Source organism: Lethenteron reissneri, chromosome 72 (assembly GCF_015708825.2).
Source record: "Lethenteron reissneri isolate LAM-NWPU_2019-01 chromosome 72, ASM1570882v1, whole genome shotgun sequence".
Classification (NCBI taxonomy): Eukaryota; Metazoa; Chordata; class Hyperoartia; order Petromyzontiformes; family Petromyzontidae; genus Lethenteron; species Lethenteron reissneri.
This window is the reverse complement of record NC_083850.1, coordinates 4,118,367-4,135,479: the sequence shown is the minus strand read 5'-3', so window position 1 is coordinate 4,135,479 and position 17,113 is coordinate 4,118,367. Positions and strand designations below refer to the sequence as shown.

General features: G+C 45.2%; 1 protein-coding gene across 1 annotated transcript in view; it reads left to right on the top strand.

The window, feature by feature from the left end:
* LOC133361331 (zinc finger protein 84-like) overlaps positions 1-17,113 on the top strand; it is a gene marked incomplete at its 3' end in the record, with an annotated part of 164,666 nt that overhangs the window by 5,729 nt on the left and 141,824 nt on the right. The gene's annotated exons all lie outside the window — the stretch shown is intronic.

Here is a 17,113-nt window from a genome sequence, read left to right as displayed (position 1 = left end):
TCGAGTACTTTTGTGTGTAATTTTGACCATTTTAGTTTTACAGTTTTTGTGAGTTTAATGACGTGCCCAGTGGTGGTTTGTAATGTTATCGGATTACTTGCCGAAGTGGTGTGATGAGCACTGGTTGTGAGAGGGTTCAATTGTAGTCGTTAAGTGTTCCTGTTGAGCTAAAGTTGGAATGCGTCTGTAGATACATCTTTACTCAACATTTTAAAGATTTGTTGTCATGTGTATGGCTTTTTTTGATTGGTATTAATCGATTTTCGATAGCTGATTTCAGGATGTACATTGATGCCGCGTTCGTTGGATATATGGCCTTGACTTCAACATAGACGCACAGTGAACAAATGTGGTAAATTAATAAGGAAATAATGGGAAATGATACTTTAACGTTTTGGTATTCCTGGAACGGAAGTGGTTTGCATGGTACTGGAAATGTGTGAACATAGGACATAATAAATATTCCCTTCGAGTTTTGACGTCAAAATGATTGCAGATGAATAAAAACGTTTTTTTATTACAAATGTTTGTCCGTTTATTTATTCATAGCAACAACGTGTTTTAAGCGAGTTTCAGGTGGAGGATCTTCGTCAAACAAATCTGCCCTTAACCGGCAGCATCTTGGCTGTCTCCCCACTAACATGTGTTCCTGGAGGGGAGGGGTCCCCATTATTAATCGATTCACAACGTTACGGTCCCTAACCATCAAGTATACAGGGAATCCTGTACGCTATGACATGTGAACTGTAACACTATGAACGATAACACATTAAAATACTATAAACTAGTTTAATCATTTATAACAGCAAAAACAGAGGTACGGTATCATAATCTCATTACAAGCAGTAGAATTTCAACGTGATCGTATTAGAATCACATTCTGCGCATATGAATGTGTAGCGTACGTGCAAGCGAACTGTGCTCGTATGTACGAATGTAATATGCATCTATGGCCTTTGGACATGCGAACCGGTGGTCGAATATGCGAATTGGGGGGTGCAGGATTATGATCGGATTGAAACGATTAGAATATCACTTTGGTAGTATTAGAATTACACTGAGCTAGAATGTATGTTATATGTAGATGCACATTCGGAGTCGTAAATGCGGCCTGGGTGGTGCCAGATTTAGAATCGCATCAAAATTATTAAAATCGCACCATGGTCGTATTCAAGCTGCCCACTGCTGGTAGAATGTTCCATCGCAATGGCACCGATGTTCGGGTGGTGGCCTCCGATTCGGGATCAGCTCTTCCATTACTCGCCTGGTTGGTTACATTCATGCATATTACATACAGACATGTTACAAACTCACGAGCATAGTGTGATTCTTAGAGGACCACGGTGTGAAGCTAAGAATTCGAATGAGATTTGAATACCACACTTCAATCTACGGTGTTCTAATCTGTAACACTAGTTTATGATGTAATTTTATAGCGTTATAATGTATCGCTCATAGCTTATATTGTTAGAGTTCACGACATTAAAGTTTACTATAACACTAGTTTGTAGTGTTATTTTAAAGCGTTACAATGTATAGCTTATAGTTTAAAGGTTATATTGTTAGAGTTTATAATGTTAGAGTATACAATGTGAGTTTAAAATCTGAGAGTTTGTGAACGTGCCCTGTTCTCGTGGGACCCGACACGGATGTGGAAATAATTGCTATGATCATGTCTGAGCTGAGATGAGCGACTAATGTTTACTTTGTTTAATCATAACTGTGTGTAGGTAAGTGCCATCGGTGCTTAGTGAATACTACTCATGAATGAACTCATACTTCTTTCGGATATAAATTGAAATCGTGTTGGTAGAACAAGTCGCCTGTCTTTTCTAGACGAATTGTTATCTTCAAGTGCGTCCGTAAATATACTGCTAAAATACACAGCATAGAGAAGGCTGCCTGGTTCGGGAGATGTAGTTTGGCTAAGGCGCTGTGACCGGGTGATGACACGGATTCTGAAACAATGGAGTTAAACACTCGCTGCTTGGCCCCGTCGACAGCAGCGAAGGCTGTCATATACCGCCCCATTTACGAGTTGGCTGTATAATGTGTATAGTTGAAGGTGCTAGGTGTTGTTTTCTTCTAACAGCTACTAACGTGCGTGTGTTGTCTGTTTTTAGGATTTGTCCATTGATGTTGTTATTTTTATTGCGGAGTTTTTTTTGTTGAGTTCTGTCACTTAAGTGTTGCAGTTTGTTTAAGAATTCGTCACGTGAGCGTGGTGTTTTGCTTGTGGGAATTTCTTTGTCACAATTTGTGATTGTTATAATAATTGTAACGATTCATAATCTCATGAGTTTATAATGGGTTTGTGCGTGTATTTATATAAATATATACCGTCTTTTGTTATTGGATGACAACAGTGAAAATCGTGATTGTAAAAATGGCCATGTTGTAATTGTGATAATTTTTATCCGATCCTTGCACGTACACTATATAATACATATGAGCAGAGTGCGATTCGTATTCGACCACACTGATATTCTAATGCTTCTAATGATATTATAATACCTTACCTCCGTTTAAATGGTTATAAATTAAAACACTAGTTTATAATCGTTTAATGTTCAGTTGTCATAGAGTACAGTTTTTCCCCGACATACTTCGGAATTAGAGACTGGTACGTTGATGAACGATTAACTATGGGGACCTTTCCCCTCAATGAACACGTGTTAATCGTGTAGACAGCTAAGATGCTGCGGGTTAAGGGCACACTTGTGTGATGGAGATCCTCCACCTGAAATTCTCTGAACATGTTTTTGCTAGGAACATTATACAATAAAGAACTGACAAACATTTGTTAAAATACGTTTTTATTCATCTGCAACAATTTTATGTCAAAACTCGAAGGCAATGTTTATTACGTCCTATGTTCAAACAGTTACAGTACAATGCAAACCATATCCGTTCCAGGAATACCAAAGCGTTAAAGTATCATTCCCCATGATTTCCTTATTAGTTCACCACATTTGTTCACTGTTCGTCTATGTTGAAGTCAAGGCCATATATCCAACGAACGCGTCATCAATGTACATCCTAAAGTCGACTATTATCAACCAAAAAAAGCTTAATACTTGAAAAAAACGTTTAAAATGTTGAGTAAAGATCTAACTACAGATGCATTCCAACTTTAGCTCAACAGGAAGACTTAAACACTACAATATTGTCCGGAATTGAACCATCTCACAACCACTGCTCATCACACCACTTCACCAAGTAATCCGACGACATCAAAAATCACCACCTGCACGTCAAGAAACTCTCAAACGAACTGTAAAACTAAAGAGTCAGAATTACACACAAAAGTACTCAAGACAGCTTAATAGGTATAACCGCATGCAACATTATATTTCAGTCACCGCTAGCTCTCGGGTTGATCCTCGAGCCACTCCATTACATCCAGCCATCTCTCGGGATCCAACTGCATGGGATCGAAGGTGGAAACTTCTTCAGGACTCATTGCAGCACCTTGAATTTCAGCTTTTGATTTCAGTTTCCTATCATTGTGGACCTTCTGATGCCTGTTCTTGGTTGATGAGTGTGCAAATGTCTTCCCACACACAGAGCACAGAAACGGCTTCTCGCCCGTGTGTGTTCTCTGGTGACTCTGAAGATGTGATGACCGTGCAAATGTCTTCCCACACACAGGGCACAGGAACGGCTTCTCGCCCGTGTGTGTTCTCTGGTGTCTCTGAAGATGTGATGACCGTGCAAATGTCTTCCCACACACAGGGCACAGGAATGGCTTCTCGCCCGTGTGTGTTCTCTGGTGTCTCTTAAGATGTGATGGCCGTGAAAAGGACTTCCCACACACAGAGCAATTGCATGGCTTCTTGCCTCCGTGTGCGTGGGGCTGTGGAGAGCGTCTCTGCTCCATGTGAGCGTAGTAACTGCAGCGGTGTTATCGAGTCAAAAGTACGCTATCGGCCGCAAGGATGTTTAGCGTTGAGTTTTGGATTTTGTTAACTACTAAAACAAGAACGACACTCGCGTCTAACCGAGACGCCAAAAAATCCCGCTAATTTGACGACGAACACGTTTAAGAGTTTATCCGCGAAAACAGACACTTACTTGGAGATTCACGGTAGATCGATGTTTGGAACCCGTCTGAAGATGTCGCCACGAACTCTCCCGACGCAAAGTCGCCTAACTGTCGACACAGCAATTGTGCTGACCAGGCTGCGTTGTCTCGCGGTTGAAGGGCGATCAGCAGAGCGACGAGTCGAGCGTCCAACCTCATCAAGTTCCCTCTCGAAATGGCATTGAGCTCTGCTTCTGAGCCGCCTTATAACTCCCCCCCTAGGATCCAATCCTTTGTCTTTCAGGATATTTGCATTCGATTGTTAATTTTGGAAGGTACAATCCGCATGTCTATTAACATACCGAAAGGTAATGTGTCCATTGTGCTTCATGCATGAATATGTAAGTGCATCTCAGTGTGTAATTGTGCGCCTATTTTGAATAATGAAAACTTTGTCCTCGATTTAAAGTGAATGCAGAGAAATTAGCATGTAACTTTAGAAAAGGAAGAGAGCGGCCTTCTCGACGAGGGAGTGAAACCCAATAGGTAATCTTCTTCCTAGCGTTGTTCCCGCTGTGGCGCAGGGTCCGCTTTTCGGCATTGTCTTCTCCATTTGGCTCGGTCCAGGGCATCTTCAAGGGATGCGTTGACCGTCTTTATGTCTTCCTTTATTCGATCCATCCATCGCTTCTTCGGACGTCCGCGTGGACGGCGGCCCTCTGGCTCAATACGCATGGCAGTCTTGGCCACTGATGACTCTTCACTTCGCATCACATGGCCGTACCACCGAAGCCTTGCCTCAAGCATCTTGTCCGCAATGGGGGCCACACCAAGTCGATTCCGAACGTCTTCGTTCATGACACGATCCCATCGAGTGAGTCCGAGGCTCCATCTGAGCATCCTCATCTCCATGGTGTGGAGAGCTTGTTCGTGTACAGTTGTGGCTGGCCAGCACTCGGATCCATAGAGTGCCACCGGTCGGACGATGGTCTTGTAAATTTTTCCCTTCAGCCTATCCAGCATTTTCCTATCACAGAGGACTCCGGTGACTTGCCTCCACTTCATCCATGCCGCATTGACTCGTGACCTCACATCAGTCGTGATGCTACCATCTGAGCTGATGGTGGAACCCAGGTACTTGAAGTCCGTCACTTTCTTCAGATCTTCTCCGTCAATGCTGATGGTGCCGTCGGTTTGGGGGCCACACTCCATATACTCCGTCTTTTTGATGTTGAACCTCATCCCGTTTTCGTCCAAACGTTCCTTCCACAGGCGCGTTTGTCTTTCCACTTCTCCTCTCTCTTCATCTGAGAGGAGGACGTCATCCGCGTAGAGAATTGACCATGGCAGGGGCGTGTGCAGGTCGGCAGTGATCGTGTCCATGCACAGGATAAACAGGAGTGGTGACAGGGCCGATCCTTGGTGCACTCCAACGCTGATGGGAAATGGCGGTGATATGCCCACTGCACACCTGACTGCACTAGTGACGTTCTTGTATAGGAGTTGCACCCAATGCACGTAGGTTTCAGGGACTCCATGGGATCGAAGCGAGTGCCAGATGAGGTCGTGGGGGACCCTGTCAAATGCCTTTTCAAGGTCGAGGAACGACACGTGCACAGCTATGTTCTTCTCTCTGTGCCTCTCCAGCAGGAGCCTCGCCGCGAATATGGCGTCCGTAGTGCCACATCCTTTGACGAAGCCGCATTGGTTGGGTGATAGGGTGACGATGTTTCTAATCCTCGTGTCCAAAACTCGCTCAAAGATCTTCATCGCATGACACAGGAGCCGGATTGGCCTGTAATTCGAGCATTCTGCCACGGCCCCTTTACCCTTCCAAATTGGATCCGTCGTGCTGGTCGACCAGGCTTCTGGGACCTCACCGGTGCTCGTGATGGTGCTGAAGAGCTGGGTAAGGAGGGCAGCACCCTGCCTGCCAAGGATCTTCCAGGCCTCAGCAGGTATATCGTCCGGGCCAGTCGCTTTCCCATTCTTCATTCTCTTGATAGCTTGTTCCACTTCGGTGATGGTGATAGGTGAAACCGGATCGAGGACGTGTTCAGCGCTAATAATAGGTGGGTGGGGAAATTGCTGGTTGCAGATTCCAGAGAAGTAGTCGCTCCAGCGTTGAAGGATGGCGGGCGGGTCTCTGAGAGCGCTGTGATTCTCATCCTTTATGCATTTGACCTGACCAATATCCTGAGTCGAACGATGGCGCGCCTCTGCCAGTCGATAGATCTTATTGGCACCTTCTGGGGTGTCCAGTTCGACATACAGTTGGTCGTATTGAGCTAATTTCACCGCTGCTACTACTCGCTTCGCTGCCGATTTGCAGTTTCTGTATTGTTGGTAATCCAGATCTGCGAGCGTTTTGCGCCACTTCTTGAAAGCTAGCTTCTTCTCTTTCACTGCTAGCTGAACTTCTTCGTTCCACCACCATATTTGCTTGTCAATGAAGTGTTTTGCCGGCTTAGTTAGCCCCAGTGCTTCCGTTGCTGCTGTGCACAGTTGGCCGGCGAGATCTTCCCAAATCGCATTCGCTGGTCGGTTGGTGTTCACGTCAATCTGATTGAGGGCGACTCTCAGCTGATCTTTGCATTCCTTCATCCGCCACCACTTAATTCGCTGCTGTTCCGTTGTTGGTGGGCGATGTCGCTGGCCAATGTCCATTTTCATGTCCATGATCAGGATGCGATGTTGTGGGGTGATGTTGTCCGATGGTATGACTTTAGTGTTTGTCACCGTTTTCAGCTTATCCCGCTTGACAAGCCAGAAATCAATTTGAGTTGATCTCCCACCACTGGCGTACGTAATGAGATGGGACGGTCTCTTCTTGAAGAAGGTGTTGGCGAGGACAAGATCATGGGCTTCCGCAAAGTCCAGGGCTCGGTTTTCCTCATCGTTCCGGGTACCATATCCTTGGCCACCATGGTTTCGAGGGTATCCATCCCGGGCGTTTCCAACGTGTCCATTTAGGTCTCCACCAATTACTAACTGCTCTTCTCCATTTATTTGATTGCATGTGTCCATCAATTGTTCCCAAAATTCCTCCTTGGTATCTGCTGGGCAGCCAGGCTGCGGCGCATACCACCAAAGTGTTATTCAAATAATTGTAATCCCATCCTGATTCTGCACCTTCATGTTTCACATATCCCACCATTGGTTCGCACGTCCATATTACATACATACATGTTACATGCATACATATTACATACAGACATATCTCATGCATACATATTACATACAGACATGTTACATACTGACGAGCAAATTGTGATTCCTAGAGGACCACGGTGTGAAGCTAAGAATTCGAATTCAAATATCACACTTCAATGTACGGTGTTCTAATCTTTAACACCAGTTTATTGTTATTTTATAGCGTTATAATGTATAGCTCATAGCTTATATTGTTAGAGTTCACAACATAATAGTTTACTATAACACTAGTTTGTAGTGTTATTTTATAGCGTTACAATGTATAGCTCATAGTTTAAAGGTTATATTGTTAGAGTTTATAATGTTAGAGTATGCTCTGTGAGTTTACAATTTGAAAGTTTGTGAACGTGCCCTATTCTCGTGGGACCCGACACGAATTTGGAAATAATTGCTATGATCATGTCTGAGCTGGGATGAGCGACTAATGTTTACTTTGTTTAATCATAGCTGTGTGTAGGTTAGTGCCATCGGTGCTTAGTGAATACTACTCATGAATGAACTCATACTTCTTTCGGATATAAATTGAAATCATGTTGGTAGAACAAGTCGCCTGCCTTTTCTAGACGAATTGTTATCTTCAAGTGCGTCCGTTAATATTCTGCTAAAATACACAGCATAGGGAAGGCTGCCTTGTTGGGACGATGTAGTTTGGCTAAGGCGTTGTGGCCGGGTGATGACACGGATTCTGAAACAATGGAGTTAAACACTCGCTGCTTGGCCCCGTCGACAGCAGCGAAGGCTGTCATATACCGCCCCATTTACGAGTTGGCTGTACAATGTGTGTAGTTGAAGGTGCTTGGTGTTGTCTTCTTCTAACAGCTACCAACGTGCGTGTGTTGTCTGTTTTTAGGATTTGTCCATTGATGTTGTTCTTTTTATTGCGACGTTTTTATGTTGAGTTCTGTCACTTGAGTGTTGCAGTTTGTTTAAGAATTCGTCACGTCAGCGTGGTGTTTTGTTTGTGGGAATTTCGCTTTGTCACAATTTGTGATTGTTATAATAATTGTAACGATTCATAATGTCATGAGTTTATAATGGGTTTGTGCGTGGATTTATATAAATATATTCCGTCTTTTGTTATTCGATGACATCTAGCAGTGAAAATCGTGATTGTAATATGACCATGTTGTAATTGTAATAATTTTTATCCGATCCTTGCATGTACACTATACATACATTTGAGCAGAGTCTTATACGACCACACTGCTTCTAATTATTCTAATGATATTATAATACCATACCTCCGTTTATATGGTTATAAATTAAAACACTAGTTTATAATCGTTTAATGTTTAGTGTTATAGTTTATAGAATTACGGTTTACATGTTATAAAGTACAGTTTATCCCCGACATACTTCAGAATTAGGGACTGGTACGTTGATGAACGATTAACTACGGGGACCTTTCCCCTCAAGGAACACGTGTTAATCGGGTAGACAGCCAAGATGATGCCGGTTAAGGGCACACTTGTGTGACGGAGATCCTCCACCTGAAATTCTCTTAACATGTTTTTGCTAGGAACATTATAAAATTAAGACTGCACAAACATTTGTTAAAAAAACGTTTTTTATCATCTGCAATCATTTTTACGTCAAAACTCGAAGGGAATATTTATTATGTCCTATGTTCACACATTTCCAGTACAATGCAAATCATTTCCGTTCCAGGAATACCAAAGCGTTAAAGGATCATTCCCCATGATTTCCTTATTAGTTCACCACATGTGTTCACTGTGCGTCTATGTTGAAGTCAAGGCCATATATCCAACGAACGCGTCATCAATGTACATCCTGAAATCGGCTATCTAAAGTCGATTAACACCAATAAAAAAAGCTATATACTTGAAAACTAAAACGTTTAAAATGTTGAGTAAAGATGTACCTACAAACGCATTTCAACTTTAGCTCAACAGGAACACATAACGACTACAATTGAACCCTCTCACAACCAGTGCTCATCACACCACTTCGGCAAGTAATCCGATAACATTACAAACCACTACCGGGCACGTCATTAAACTCACAAAAACTGTAAAACAAAAATGGTCAAAATTATACACAAAAGTACTGGATACATGACATCATATTTTTTCAGTCACTCCGAGCTCTCTGATTGACACTCGAGCCACTCCATTACATCCAGCCATCTCTCGGGATCCAACTGCATGGGATCGAAGGTGGAAACTTCTTCAGGACTCATTGCAGCACCTTGAATTTTAGCTTTTGATTTCAGTTTCCTATCATTGTGGACATTCTGATGCCTGTTAAGAGTTGACTACTGTGAAAATGCCTTCCCACACACAGAGCACAGGAATGGCTTCTCGCCCGTGTGTGTTCTCTGATGACTCTGAAGATGTGATGAGTTTGCAAATTTCTTCCCACACACAGGGCACAGGAATGGCTTCTCGCCCGTGTGTGTTCTCTGATGAATCTGAAGATGTGATGACCTTGCAAATGTCTTCCCACACACAGGGCACAGGAATGGCTTCTCGCCCGTGTGCGTTCTCTGATGAGTTTGAAGAGATGACGATTGTGCAAATGCCTTCCCACACACAGAACACAGGAACGGCTTCTCGCCCGTGTGTGTTCTCTGGTGACTCTGAAGATGTGATGACTTTGCAAATGTCTTACCACACACAGGGCACAGGAATGGCTTCTCGCCCGTGTGCGTTCTCTGGTGACTATTAAGAGTTGATGAGTCTGCAAATGCCTTCCCACACACAGGGCACAGGAATGGCTTCTCGCCCGTGTGTGTTCTCTGATGACTATGAAGAGTTGATGAGTCTGCAAATGCCTTCCCACACACAGGGCACAGGAATGTTCTCTGGTGGCTCTGAAGATGTGATGGCCGTGAAAAGGACTTACCACACACAGAGCAATTGAATGGCTTCTTGCCTCCGTGTGCGTGGGGCTGTGGAGAGCGTCTCTGCTCCATGTGAGCGTAGTAACAGCAGCAGAGTCAAAAGTACGCTATCGGCTGCAAGGATGTTTAGCGTTGAGTTTTGGATTTTGTTAACTGCTAAAACAAGAACGTCACTCGCGTCTAACCTAAACAAATCCCGCTAATTTGACGACGAACGAGTTTATCCGCGAAAATAGACACTTACTTGGAGATTCACGGTACCCGTCTGAAGATGTCGCCACGAACTCTCCCGACGCAACGTCGCCTAACTGTCGACTCAGCAATTGTGCTCGCCAGGCTGCGTTGTCTCGCGGTTGAAGGGCGATCAGCAGAGCGACGAGTCGAGCGTCCAACCTCATCAAGTTCCCTCTCGAAATGGCATTGAGCTCTGCTTCTGAGCCGCCTTATAACTCCCCCCCTAGGATCCAATCCTTTGTCTTTCAGGATATTTGCATTCGATTGTTAATTTTGGAAGGTACAATCCGCATGTATATTAACATGCCGAAGGGTAATGTGCCCATTGTGCTTCATGCATGAATATGTAAGTGCATCTCAGTGTGTAATTGTGTGCTTATTTTGAATACATGGAAAAACATTGCCTTCGATTTAAAGTGGATGCAGAGAAATTAGCATGTAACTTTAGAATAAAAAGAGAGCGGCCTTCTCGACGAAGGAGTGAAACCCAATGGATAATATTCTTTTACAGCGTTACAATGGATAGGTTGTAGTTCATAGGTTATAATACAGTATTATGTTTCACTATGATAGAGCTTAACATGTGAGAGTATACAATATCAGAGTTGATTAAATGCGACGATCAAGGGCCTCAATCGGGTGAGTTTGATCAGAGGCTTTAATCAAAGGCGTCATACCATCACGGAACATCACCTCCCTGCGTTTATTACAGTAACAGAAGCAACTACAGCAGCAACAACAGCAGCGACAACAACAGCAGCAACATCACATTTCGAGGGCGACGCAGCAACTTCCGATTCTGCTGCCCAGCTGTTTGTAGTCGGGACCTGCTCTCGCAGGACCCCACACGTCATTGGAAATGATTGCGATGATCATGTCTGAGCTGAGAATTTAGTCACTCAAGATTACTTTGTTTAACCATAACTTTAGGTAGTTTAGTGTCCTCGGGGCTCTGTGAATACTACTCTTGAATGAAATTAGACTCCCAACATTATACTAATTTTGGTTGATCGAGTAGAACAAGTCACATGACATGTCCAGACGAATTCTTATCAACAACAGTGTCCTGAAATATGATGCTAAAATAAATGTTAACACTGGATTAAACGTGCACCTCTTAACCCCTCCCTCGCATTTACGACTAACGATTGCATTTGCACATAACATACATTCAAGCCCATTAAAATGCTAATTCGACCATATTGTTATTCAAAAATTTGAATGCGATTCTTGCCCTGTATCTCCACAGTTCACATATCCGACCTCCGGTTCGATTGAACAGATAATTTACATACATATGTGTAGATTGCGATTTTAATACTTCTAATGAGATTTAAATACCGTACCTCCGTTTATGGTGCTATAAATTATAAAACTAGTTGATAATTTGTTTTGTCGTTTAATGTTTAGTGTTATTGTCTATAGTGTTATCAATTTATTGCAGTTCATGCGGCGGTGTCCATCACAAAGGCCCGTCGTGGGAATCTGTGCACGGGCTCCCCGCGCGCCTCCCCTCTCCCGATTATTCATACCTTCAGCTCAATCATTTACCCACCCCAACAATTGTGCCTGCCCGCTCAAGCGCAACCATCCTAACCTTCCGTGACTATGCGCAAGAGCCCCTGCGGTCCTGCTACTCATGCTGTCCCGTCCTTCCCCTGCTGGCCTCGTCGACGCGCGGGGGGGGGGGGGTGTGGGAAATGCGCCTCAACCGCGGTGATCGAATGCCCCACGCCGCGACCACACCATCCTAAGGCCGGTCGCAGCGCCGCGGTGCAACGTAGCGTCGGGAGAGGCCGTCCAATTCCCTGATCGCCGGAAACCGTGAGAGTTAATCCCGATAAGGGTTTCTCGGATAAAAACCGGTCGATCAGGTGTCCTCCCCTTCCAGCTCTATGGGGGGGGATGCGTGCGGGTGTGTTCATGTGAGGTGAGGGGGACGTGGGGTCGGCTCCGTCGCTTGGTGGTGGCGAGGCCGCAGATGGGGCGCCTGCTGAACGGCTTCGTGGTGGCGGCATCACACATATTGCATGCATACGAGCACAGTTCGCTTGCACGTACGCTATACATACATATGCGCAGATTGTGATTTTAATACGATCACGTTGAAATTCTACTGCTTGTAATGAGATTATAATACCGTACCTCTGTTTTTGCTGTTATAAATGATTAAACTAGTTTATAGTATTTTAATGTTTCGTGTTATCGTTTATAGTGTTACAGTTCACATATCATAGCGTACAGGATTCCCTGTATACTTGATGATTAGGGACCGTAACGTTGTGAATCGATAAATAATGGGGCCCTTTCCCCTCCAGGAACACATGTTAATGGGGAGACAGCCAAGATGCTGCCGGTTAAGGGCAGATGTGTGACGAAGATCCTCCACCTGAAACTCGCTTAAAACACGTTGTTGATATAAATAAACGGACACACATTTGTTAAAAAAACGTTTTTATTCATCTGCAATCATTTTTAAGTCAAAACTCGAACCGAATGTATTATGTCCTATGTTCAAACAATTACAATACAATGCAAACCATATCCGTTCCAGGAATACCAAAGCGTTAAAGTATCATTCCCCATTATTTCCTTATTAGTTCACCACATTTGTTCACTGTACATCTATGTTGAAGTCAAGGCCATATATCCAACGAACGCGTCATCAATGTACATCGGTTATCTAAAGTCGATTAATACCAACCAAAAAAGCTATATGCTTGAAAAAACCCGTTTAAAATGTTGAGAAAAGATCTAACTAAAGATGCATTCCAACTTTAGCTCAACAGGAAGACTTAAACACTACAATATTGTCCGGAATTGAATCATATCACAACCACTGCTCATCACGCCACTTCGGCAAGTAATCCGATAACATTACAAACCACCATTGTGCACGTCATTAAACTCTCACAAAAACTGTAAAACTAACAAATATTACCTGACGTAATATTTGTTCATTCATCCCTGACTCTCGGTTTGATCGTCGAGCCACTCCATTACATCCAGCCATCTCTCGGGATCCAACTGCATGGGATCGAAGGTGGAACATTTTTCAGGACTCAATGCAGCACCTTGAACTTCAGCTTTTGATTTCAGTTTCTTATCATTGTGGACCTTCTGATGCGTTTTAAGATTTGACGACTGTGAAAATGCCTTCCCACACACAGGGCACAGGAATGGCTTATCGCCCGTATGTGTTCTCTGATGGTCTTGAAGAGTTGACGAGTGTGCAAATGCCTTCCCACATAATGAGCACAGGAACGGCTTCTCGCCCGTGTGCGTTCTCTGATGAGTTTGAAGAGTTGACGATTGTGCAAATGCCTTCCCACACACAGAACACAGGAACGGCTTCTCGCCCGTGTGTTCTCTGGTGTCTCTGAAGATGTGATGACTTTGCAAATGTCTTACCACACACAGGGCACAGGAATGGCTTCTCGCCCGTGTGCGTTCTCTGGTGACTCTGAAGATGTGATGACTGTGCAAATGTCTTCCCACACACAGGGCACAGGAATGGCTTCTCGCCCGTGTGTGTTCTCTGGTGTCTCTTAAGATGTGATGACCGTGAAAAGGACTTCCCACACACAGAGCAATTGAATGGCTTCTTGCCTCCGTGTGCGTGGGGCTGTGGAGAGCCTCTCTGCTCCATGTGAGTGTAGTAACAGCAGCGGTGTTATTGAGTCAAAAGTACGCTATCGGCCGCAAGGATGTTTTGGATTTTGTTAACTGCTAAAACAAGAACGACACTCGCGTCTAACCGAGACGCAAAAAAATCCCGCTAATTTAACGACGCGAAAATAGACACTTACTAGGAGATTCACGGTATATCGATGTCTGGAACCCGTCTGAAGATGTCGCCACGAACTCTCCCGACGCAAAGTCGCCTAACTGTCGACACAGCAATTGTACTCGCCAGGCTGCGTTGTCTCGCGGTTGAAGGGCGATCAGCAGAGCGACGAGTCGAGCGTCCAACCTCATCAAGTTCTCTCTCGAAATGGCATTGAGCTCTGCTTCTGAGCCGCCTTATAACTCCCCCCCTAGGATCCAATCCTTTGTCTTTCAGGATATTTGCATTTGATTGTTAATTTTTGAAGGCACAATCCGCATGTCTATTAACATACCGAAGGGTAATGTGCCCATTGTGCTTCATGCATGCATATGTAAGTGCATCTCAGTGTGTAATTGTGCGTCTATTTTGAATAAAAACTTTGTCCTCGATTTAAAGTGAATGCAGAGAAATTAGCATGTAACTTTAGAAAAGGAAGAGAGCGGCCTTCTAGACGAGGGAGTGAAATCCAATAGGTAATCTTCTTCCGAGCGTTGTTCCCGCTGTGGCGCAGGGTCCGCTTTTCGGCATTGTCTTCCCCATTTGGCTCGGTCCAGGGCATCTTCAGGGGATGCGTTGACCGTCTTTATGTTTTCCTTTATTCGATCCATCCATCGCTTCTTCGGACGTCCGCGTGGACGGCGGCCCTCTGGTTCAATACACATGGCAGTCTTGGCCACTGATGACTCTTCACTTCGCATCACATGGCCGTACCACCGAAGCCTTGCCTCAAGCATCTTGTCCGCAATGGGGGCCACACCAAGTCGATTCCGAACGTCTTCGTTCATGACACGATCCCATCGAGTGAGTCCGAGGCTCCATCTGAGCATCCTCATCTCCATGGTGTGGAGAGCTTGTTCGTGTACAGTTGTGGCTGGCCAGCACTCGGATCCATAGAGTGCCACCGGTTGGACGATGGTCTTGTAAATTTTTCCCTTCAGTCTATCCGGCATTTTCCTATCACAGAGGACTCCGGTGACTTGCCTCCACTTCATCCACGCCGCATTGACTCGTGACCTCACATCAGTCGTGATGCTACCATCTGAGCTGATGGTGGAACCCAGGTACTTAAAGTCCGTCACTTTCTTCAGATCTTCTCCGTCAATGCTGATGGTGCCGTCGGTTTGGGGGCCACACTCCATATACTCTGTCTTTTTGATGTTGAACCTCATCCCGTTTTCGTCCAAACGTTCTTTCCACACGCGCGTTTGTCTTTCCACTTATCCTCTCTCTTCATCTGAGAGGAGGACGTCATCCGCGTAGAGAATTGACCATGGCAGGGGCGTGTGCAGGTCGGCAGTGATCGTGTCCATGCACAGGATAAACAGGAGTGGTGACAGGGTTCGATCCTTGGTGCACTCCAACGCTGATGGGAAATGGCGGTGATATGCCCACTGCACACCTGACTGCACTGGTGACGTTCTTGTATAGGAGTTGCACCCAATGCACGTAGGTTTCAGGGACTCCATGGGATCGAAGCGAGTGCCAGATGAGCTCGTGGGGGACCCTGTCAAATGCCTTTTCAAGGTCGAGGAACGACACGTGCACAGCTTTGTTCTTCTCTCTGTGCCTCTCCAGCAGGAGCCTCGCCGCGAATATGGCGTCCGTAGTGCCACATCCTTTGACGAAGCCGCATTGGTTGGGTGATAGGGTGACGATGTTTCTAATCCTCGTGTCCAAAACTCGCTCAAAGATCTTCATCGCATGACACAGGAGCCGGATTGGCCTGTAATTCGAGCATTCTGCCACGGCCCCTTTACCCTTCCAAATTGGATCCGTCGTGCTGGTCGACCAGGCTTCTGGGACCTCACCGGTGCTCGTGATGGTGCTGAAGAGTTGGGTAAGGAGGGCAGCACCCTGCCTGCCAAGGATCTTCCAGGCCTCAGCAGGGATATCGTCCGGGCCAGTCGCTTTCCCATTCTTCATTCTCTTGATAGCTTGTTCCACTTCGGTGATGGTGATAGGTGAAACAGGATCGAGAACGTGTTCAGCGCTAATAATAGGTGGGTGGGGTAATTCCTGGTTGCAGATTCCAGAGAAGTAGTCGCTCCAGCGTTGAAGGATGGCGGGCGGGTCTCTGAGAGTGCTGTGATTCTCATCCTTTATGCATTTGACCTGACCAATATCCTGAGTCGAACGATGGCGCGTCTCTGCCAGTCGATAGATCTTATTGGCACCGTCTGGGGTGTCCAGTTCGACATACAGTTGGTCGTATTGAGCTAATTTCACCGCTGCTACTACTCGCTTCGCTGCCGATTTGCAGTTTCTGTATTGTTGGTAATCCAGATCTGCGAGCGTTTTGCGCCACTTCTTGAAAGCTAGCTTCTTCTCTTTCACTGCTAGCTGAAATTCTTCGTTCCACCACCATATTTGCTTGTCAATGAAGTGTTTTGCCGGCTTAGTTAGCCCCAGTGCTTCCGTTGCTGCTGTGCACAGTTGGCCGGCGAGATCTTCCCAAATCGCATTCGCTGGTCGGTTGGTGTTCACGTCAATCTGATTGAGGGCGACTCTCAGCTGATCTTTGCATTCCTTCATCCGCCACCACTTAATTCGCTGCTGTTCCGTTGTTGGTGGGCGATGTCGCTGGCCAATGTCCATTTTCATGTCCATGATCAGGATGCGATGTTGTGGGGTGATGTTGTCCGATGGTAATGACTTTAGTGTTTGTCACTGTTTTCAGCTTATCCCGCTTGACAAGCAAGAAATCAATTTGAGTTGATCTCCCACCACTGGCGTACGTAATGAGATGGGACGGTCTCTTCTTGAAGAAGGTGTTGGCGAGGACAAGATCATGGGCTTCCGCAAAGTCCAGGGATCGGTTTTCCTCATCGTTCCGGGTACCATATCCTTGGCCACCATGGTTTCGAGGGTATCCATCCCGGGCGTTTCCAACGTGTCCATTTAGGTCTCCACCAATTACTAACTGCTCTTCTCCATGTATTTGATTGCATGT